We start from the raw sequence: 8,871 nt of genomic DNA, 5'->3' as shown, positions 1-8,871 counted from the left end.
TAAATCTTGTTATAATGCTTGTGAACAGGCTGGCTGTAGGGGTGACATCAGGCCAGAAAGAAACACAGACAGTACTGGCAGGTGAAACTGAGACGCTGCGGCGCTCAGTGCATTTAATTGTAAAAATAAAAGGTTTAAACAAAAACAGCACATGGCACTTTAGGCCAAAATAAACAGGCAAACAAAACGGACTAACACCAACAAACAGGGTGGACGAAGGCTAAACAAGCAAGTATCGTGCTGATCTAACTCAGCATGTCTAGCAATTATAGTAATTATTATTCTTTTAAAGCTTACTCCCGGGGGCTCTCGAGTGGCGCACCCAGTAAAAGCACTCGCTAGAGTGCAGGATGCACTCTATAGCCTGGACGTCGCCGGTTCGAGTCCAGGCTATTCCACAGCCGACCGTGGACGGGAGCTCCGAGGGGGCGGTGCTCAATTGGCCGAGCGTCATCCGGGAGGAGGGAGGGTTAGGTCGGCTAGGGTGTCCTCGGCTCACCACGCACCAGCGACCACCGTAGTCTGGCCGGGCGCCTGCGGGCTTGCCTGTAAGCTGCCCAGAGCTGCGTTGTCCTCCGACGCTGTAGCTCTGAGGCGGCTGCACGGTGAGTTTGCAGAGTGTAAAGAAGCGGGCGGCTGATGGCACACGCTTCGGAGGACAGCGTGTGTTCATCTTCGCCCCTCCCGAGTCAGCGCAGGGGTGGTAGCGGTGAGCTGAGCCTAAAAATAATTGGGCATTTCAAATTGGGGAGAAAATAATAAAAACTGATTGGCAACGACTAAATTTAAGTTCTCTCCACACTGAACACCCAACCCCGAGTGAGTAAAATGTGCATCTATATATACTGTTGTGCCGGGATTCAATTACCAATTAATTATTCACTTGAATCCCAGCACGTGAACTAATTTGTGCAATCCCGTGCTCACATACTTTATCTGCACGTGAAGTGATTATGCAATCCCCGTACCTAAATACAACTATGTATTTTAAATCACTCGTGCTATACAGACCCATTTATATCCTGTGCACCAATACCTATACACCAACATTAACACACCACACGCAACACATAACACAAAATCCACACATGGGCGGGTCACACTGCCACGTGCTGTTTGGTATTTTTGCATTAACTGATGACTGATGTGTATTCTCATATTGCACCAGTAATGCAATAAATTGAGAGCAATGGGTTTGGTTCCAAAAGTGATGTTGCTATATATTTTATTAATGTTAGTCAAATGGCCTGATTTTGAAGTAAGCACAACAATAAAGTACAGACTAAAATTGGACAATTTTTGGACACAACATTTGTTTTACATTTGAAAAAATGTTTATAAAGCTGTCAACAACTCTGTATTAATCCCAGCCTCTGATGTCTTAATCAAAAATACTTGGTAATCTTCGTTTACCTTGTAAAATTTAATTTGTATAAATATTAAGGGTGTGCAGAGGAGAATATTCCCTTATTTTTAAAGCATCTGTTTAAATAAACACTTCTATTTAACATGATATCATAACCGGTCTGAATAATTGTATCCTCAAAAAAGTAAAGGTATACAGTCATCTCTGCTAAGGACATCCTGGCCTGCCTTCAACACACATTTACTATATATATATATATATATATATATATATATATATATATATATATATATATATATATATATATATATATATATATAAAACTGGAGGGAGAAGGGACGGCAAACTCAGAACAGCAGAGAAAACCAAAGAAGGCAGAAAGACAAAGGGATACCACGACTAGATCGTTGAAAGGTCAAAAACTACCTTGGTGGAGGATTGAGGTAAGATGAAAGATAATATCAGTAGTGATAGGGAGAAGGAGGAGGGGAACTCTGCCATCCCCCTGAGGAGACGGCAACAGCGGGTACGAGTGAGGAGAGGAAGAAATATATAATAGGCGATAGTGGTATTGACTGCCTTCAAGAAAAGCTTTGAAGGTACCCAGGGAGAGGTATCCTGGTTGAAAGGTGAAGGGGAGATCCGATTTTGCTTGCAGAAGGTTGTGAAGGAAGACTAGCTTGTTGCATAGGAGGAGCAAGTGGATGGAGCGATGGCAGAAGCCATATAATCTTGAGCTGAAGCGAGTAGGTAAGAAAAGGATGGATTTAGCTGAATATCATAGAGAGATATGCGGTGGACCAGAGAATCAGAGGAGGAGGCAGATCTGGAAGTAGTAACAAGAGTGAAGATTGACAGCTTAACAGCAGGGTGGGTGCTGTGGAGGTGGAAGTGACAAGTGCAGCTGGAGTGGTAGATGTGGCGGGGGGGGGGAGGCAGCTGGATCCAACTGAGAATCCTGCTATTGAGCGCATCTGGGCAGTCAGAGACTGAAGAAACAGCAGAGTTGACAGGTTGGAGAAGCAATCAGGAGAAACAAAGGATCGGGTTATATGGCAGACTGGAGATCTAAGTAGAAAGAGCAGGATTGGATTTGCTGAACAACTGAGATGGATTGGCAGTGCATAGCAAATAAAGAAACCTGATCACTCCAGTTTGGAACTTTCAGAAGCTTGGCAGTGGGCCAGTCTTTAAAGAAAAGCCTGGCTGGGGAAGCATCCTGGGGGGTAAAGGCATTTAGAGCAGCATGGCGGTGGGCATGGCAGGATCCGCGGAGATTGAGGCGATGGGGCCGGCGGTGGCAAGAATAGATGGGTCATGGGGTGGCGGGATTTTTGGAGTTGAATGTCATCCAGAAGGAGATGCGGTCACCATTCAGTAATTCAGATTTAGCATTCAAGAATTCATATTCCGAAAAGAAAGTGTTGTGGGTGAGTAGCCATTTTTATATCTAAATTGATACTCTTAGATTTAAATGATTGAGTCAGTCTGCAGGGCTGCGGGGACACAGCGGGATCAGCAGATGATGAAGCGGCAGGTCTAGCTATGTCGTATTTCTGCTTCAGTAATTACAGGCAAGTAAAATGTTTTTGGCTTGGCGTGTCAAAGACTCGACTTGAGTCTTTACTCCCCAATGACTCGACTCGAGTCCCAATTTTGGTGACTCGTTACAACTCTGAATTCTCTACAAATAAATTAACACAGTTTCATAAAAAAGTGTTTTTGCTTGTTCTTTCCCAGTTGAGTAGTGAATTCTAAAACCTTGGTACCTAACTGTGACAGAAAGACAATGATTCTTGGTGGTAAATCTCCCTCCCGACCTGTGAGGGCATTAAGTAATGGGAACAGAATACCCTGGACTACTTGGCCTGACACTTCATTCCGAGGGTTAAAAGGAAGTCGATCATGTAGAAAAGGGGCAGAGCTTCGGTAAAGTAACTCATTGATCCGGCAGCCGTGGATTGGGCGGCTGCACTCGTTTACCAAGGGGTCATGAGTGACGGTATAAATAGGGGTCGGAGCAATGTTATCTGTTCCTTCGTTTAAGTGACCCGGAAGGACCTGTATCATTGTGAATAATCGTGAGTGTTTGTTTTGTTCTGTCTATTTGTTTGCTTGTAATCAGTAGACAGCTAACACGTTCCGGAGCTGTCGCCAGAGGCCAGCACAAACCCGGAGCAGCACTTCACTTGTATCAGTATAAACTGTATCTGTACCACAATCACTAATTCATGCACTGACCGGACTTGTGTATGTGTTTTGTGTTTAATGTGGGGGATACAATAACTGGACTATTATTTTGGGACTAACCAGATGATTATAACGTAAGTAAAACACGCTGCTGTATTACTTACCAACATTATTATTTCCTGTTTGTATTGCCGTCAGGCACTTGACATAAAAGAAATAAAAACAAACCTTTGCACCTGGATTACAATTGTCTGTCTGTTCTTTGATCACCTGCCAATTATTTTTTTTATTATTTTCTCCCAATTTGGAATGGCCAATTATTTTATTATACTCAGCTCACCTCTACCACCCCTGCACTGACTCGGGAGGGTGAAGACGAACACAGACTGTCCTCCGAAGTGTGTGCCGTCAGCCGACTGCTTTTTTTCACACTGCGGACTCACCATGCAGCCACTGAAGAGCTACAGCGTCGGAGGACAACGCAGCTCTCAGGCAGCTTACAGGCAAGCCCGCAGGCGCCCGGCCAGACTACCGGGGTCGCTGGTGCGCGGTGAGCCGAGGACACCCTGGCCGACCTAACCCTCCCTCCCCCCGGGCGGCGCTCGGCCAATTGAGTGCCGCCCCCTGGGAGCTCCCGTCCTTGGTCGGCTGTGGAATAGCCTGAACTCGAACTTGCGACGTCCAGACTATAGGGTGCATCCTGCACTCTATGCAAGTGCTTTTACTGGATGCGCCATTTTATTGTAAAATAAAAAGATTTAAGACAAAAACAAAACGGCATGGTGGCCAAAACAGATAGATAAAAAGTAGTATGCTGGTTACAAAACCAGCATACATAACAATTGTTATTTTGTTTATTATTTATTTATTTATTTATTTATTTATTTATTTATTTATTAAATTTAGTCGTTGCCAATTATTTTTATTATTTTCTCCCAATTTGGAATGGGCAATTATTTTTAGGCTCAGCTCACCGCTACCACCCCTGCGCTGACTCGGGAGCCTGCAGGTGCCCGGCCAGACTACAGGGGTCGCTGGTGCGCGGTGAGCCAAGGACACCCTGTGTACCGCCCCCTTGGAGCTCCCGTCCATGGTCGGCTGTGGAATAGCCTGGACTCGAACCGGCGACGTCCAGGCTATAGAGCGCATCCTGCACTCCACACGGAACGCCTTTACCGGATGCGCCACTAGGGAGCCCCCCTAGCAATTGTTATTTGAATTATTTTTAGTTTTTACTCTCCTCTCCATACCCATTCTCCACTCCCGAACACAAAACCACGAGTGAGTGAAACTTGCATCTATATATGGCCCAGGGCATATATAGGGCAGAAAAAAGCTGAAATATGGCCTTGGGCCCTGGACTATGATCAGTGACATTCCTCCCAGTGGACGCCTCCAGGCATCTGACTGTTTGTGACGTTTTTTTTTTAAATGGTATTACATTTTTATTGACCAATAAGGGTTTAACATTTGTGAGGACTTTTTTAAAAAAAAGCTGTCTTCGCATTGAAAAGAATTAAGAAAAACAATCAAATCCCCTTGATTACCCAACGAAATTCAAAGAATCATATTGCTTTTTAGACTGTATGATTTTATATATTAAGTTATGATGTTTACAAGCGGATCTACGCAAGTGTTCCCGGGGTCAATGATTCTGCTTTTCACCGTTACCTCTGGTTTCAAATTGAAAGAAAACTATATGGTTGTTTAAAAAAAACAGAGGCTGTTTTTTAAAATCGTATCTTAAAGCTGAGCAACTTTTCCATTGCTGTTTTTTTGTATTGCTAAAGGTTTCAATGATAAACGAGGGAGGATCATGTGTACAGCCCTTTTTAATAGGTTTGTAATAGGTCATTCAAATTTTACAATTTTAATGATTGTAAAGATGTATTAAAAAAAAAAGGTCAACACTATGATCAATGAGATAATGTATTATTTCTTGGTTTATACCTAAATAAAGACGTCATGAGATGTTGTCTGTCATCAAATTTCTGATTCAGATTTTTTTTTTTTAAAAAGCATATTTGGAAAATCCAGGGTGTGTGGATCTCTCATGTTTATCATTTTACAGATCTTTTGTATAATTAGGACAAGTAAGAAAGGCAAGACATCTCTCAAATGATCATTTGTATTACAATGTGTAGTAATTCAGAGAAAAATGGGAGGATAACTGAATGAAATAAATGGAAACCAATTCAATTTTGTTTTTCTTAATTTTAATAAATGTATAATATACTAAATGTGTTCAGCAATATGAATGCAGACATCTTAATAGAAGGTTGACTGAAAGGGACTTTGTAATTAAACAGTCATGAGTTAGAGTAATGGCCTTACAGCTCAAAATGTCATCTGAATGCAAAAGACAAATCACTTCATGTTTGGTATTTCCAAACAAAGCGTTCTTTGAGAAAACAAACAACACATTGCTTGGCATTTAAACTTATGTAAAACAAAATTGTATAATATCAAATTATGTGATTGGCCCTGATAGGTGTAGCCTACAGGTATTTTGAGTTGTGGGAGGCTATGTTGTCTCAGATAGTTAAGAATCTTTTCAGAATATTAGACAAGCCTACAAACATAAAAATGAAAACTTCCAAGTTCGCATTGTGAATGAAACTCAGTGGGGGATAATAAATCATAAAAGCATGGCTCAATTAATTTTACCTGTCCTTTTGATGAACAATCAGCTGGTTACACATACCCCGTGAAACCAACTGATGATGTTTCAATGTTAAAATGAGACAAACAGCTATAATAAAAAGGGCAAACCTTTTTACCTTAGGTATGTAACAGGTTCACAGTGATGTGTGTTGTTTTTGTTTATTTTAGAATTTAAGAAGTACACATTTTGTATTCACTTGTATATTAGGTAGTCCCTCAGAATTACTTCGATATTCAGCCTCCATATAGTTTCCCTAACTAGATACCAGTTTGGTAATTACCTGCATTAAATAGTATTACAGACACCCTTTAATCCCACTTAAAAATACTATGGTACTGTCCAAAACACAAAAACAATAGCTAGGCTACTACTGTATATAATAGGACACTAGTGTGTTTTGGAAAGTACTATAGCATATTTTTATATATGAGGCAACACAGTTCCTCTTTGTTAATCACAATTGTAAATCAATGCATAAAGTATCATTGCAAGTCAATATATATACTGAGTTTACAAAACAGTAGGAACACCTTCCTAATATTGAGTTGCATCCCATTTTGTCCTCAGAACAGCCTCAATTCATCGGGGCATGGACTCTACAAGGTGTCGAAAGAGTTCCACAGGGATGCTGGCCCATGTTGGCTCCAATGCTTCCCACAGTTGTTTCAAGTTGGCTGGTAGTGGATCTCTACTCCGAATAGCTCGTTCCATCTCATCCCACAGATGCTCAATTGGATTGAGATCTGGTGATTGGGCAGGCCACTGCAGTAAGCTGAATTCACTGTCATGTTTGTGGAACCATTCCTGGACAATCTTAGCCTTGTGGCATGGGGCATTATCCTGCTGAAAAAATCCATTAGCAGATGGATACACTGCTGCCATGAAGGGATGCACCTGATTGGCAATGATGTTCAGATATCCTGTGGCATTCAAACGTTGCTCCACTTTTATCAAGGGGCCCAATGTGTGCCATGAAAACACACCCCACACCATCACACCACCACCACCAGCCTGCAATGTTGACACATGGCATGATGGATGCATGTACTCATGTGGTTTTCTCCATACCCTAGTCCTCCCATCAGCGTGAAACAGCAGGAACTGGGATTCATCAAACCAGGCAATGTTTTTCCAGTCCTCCAGTGTTTTCATTCCTTAGCCCACTGCAACCACAGTTTCTTGTGTTGTGCTGAAAGAATTGGAACTCTGTTAGGTCGTCGGCTGCCATACCCCATTCGTGTCAAGGTACGACGAGTTGTGCATTCTTTTATGGGTCTTTCGGCACCAATGTTGTACTGGACTGTCAGTTGACTAACTGTAGCCCGTCTGTTGCTCTGTACAATTCGTGTCAGCCTACTTTGGCCTCTTTCATCAATGAGCCATTTTCGACCACTGGCCTGCCGTTGGCTGGATGTCCTTTGGGTGGTGGACCATCCTTGATACACATGGGAAACTGTTGAGCGTGAAAAACCCAGCAGCGTTGCAGTTCTTGACACACTCAAACCGGTGCGCCTGGCACCTACTACCATACCCAGTTCTACCATACTAGGCACTTACTGTAAATCTTTTGTCTTGCCCATTTACCCTCTGAATGGCACACATACACAATCCATGTCTCAATTGTGTCAATGCTTAAAAATCCTTCTTTAACCTGTCTCATCTACACTGATTGAAGTGGATTTAACAGGTTAGATCAATAAGGGATCATAGCTTTCACCTGGATTCACCTCGTCAGTCTATTTCATGGAAAGAGCAGGTGTTCCTAATGTTTTGTACACTCAGTGTGTATATATATATATATATATATATATATATATATATATATATATATATATAGATAGATAGATAGATAGATAGATAGATAGATAGATATATGTACAGTACCGGTCAAAAGTTTTAGAACATCACCATTTTTCCAGTTTTTATTGAAATTTAAGCAGTTCAAATCCAGTGAATAACCTGTTTAGGTTACGAAAAACTGAAAAATAATGTACATTTCAGAGTTATACAAAAAGGCCTTTTTCAGGGAACAAGTAATGGGTTAACAACTTACAGCTGTTCTGAAAGTTGATGCTAACAATTCCTACAGGTGTCCCAACTTTTGTTGATTACTTACAAACCCTCTGTCTGTATAAAAGCAGTGTTGGAACAGACTGTGTTACTACACCATCTTAAGCATTATTTGGACAGTATTGTACTGCAGGAAGTAGTATATTGCTCTCATAATGGCGAGAAAAAGGCAATTAACAAAGGAAGACAGACAGACCATTATAACCCTTAAAAGTGTAGGTCTTTCCTTTAGAGAAATTGCAAAGAAAGCCAAGGTGTCTGTGAGTACAGTTTCCTACACCATCAAAAGGCACTTGGAAACTGGAGGAAACTCTGACAGGAAGAGGTCTGGCAGACCCAAAGCCACAAAAGAATCAGAAGACAAGTTTTTGAGAGTCAACAGCTTGCGTGATAGGCGGCTCACAGGACAACAACTTCAAGCACAGCTTAACACTGGTCGAAGTAAGCAAGTCTCAGTTTCAACTGTGAAGAGAAGACTTCGAGCTGCAGGTTTGACAGGTCGAGTGGCAGTAAGAAAGCCATTGCTGAGATGGCAAAATAAGAAAAAGAGGCTTGCCTGGGCCATGAAGCACCGCCAGTG

This window comes from Acipenser ruthenus, unplaced genomic scaffold, assembly GCF_902713425.1.
Source record: "Acipenser ruthenus unplaced genomic scaffold, fAciRut3.2 maternal haplotype, whole genome shotgun sequence".
Lineage (NCBI taxonomy): Eukaryota > Metazoa > Chordata > Actinopteri > Acipenseriformes > Acipenseridae > Acipenser > Acipenser ruthenus.
This window is presented reverse-complemented; position numbering follows the sequence as displayed.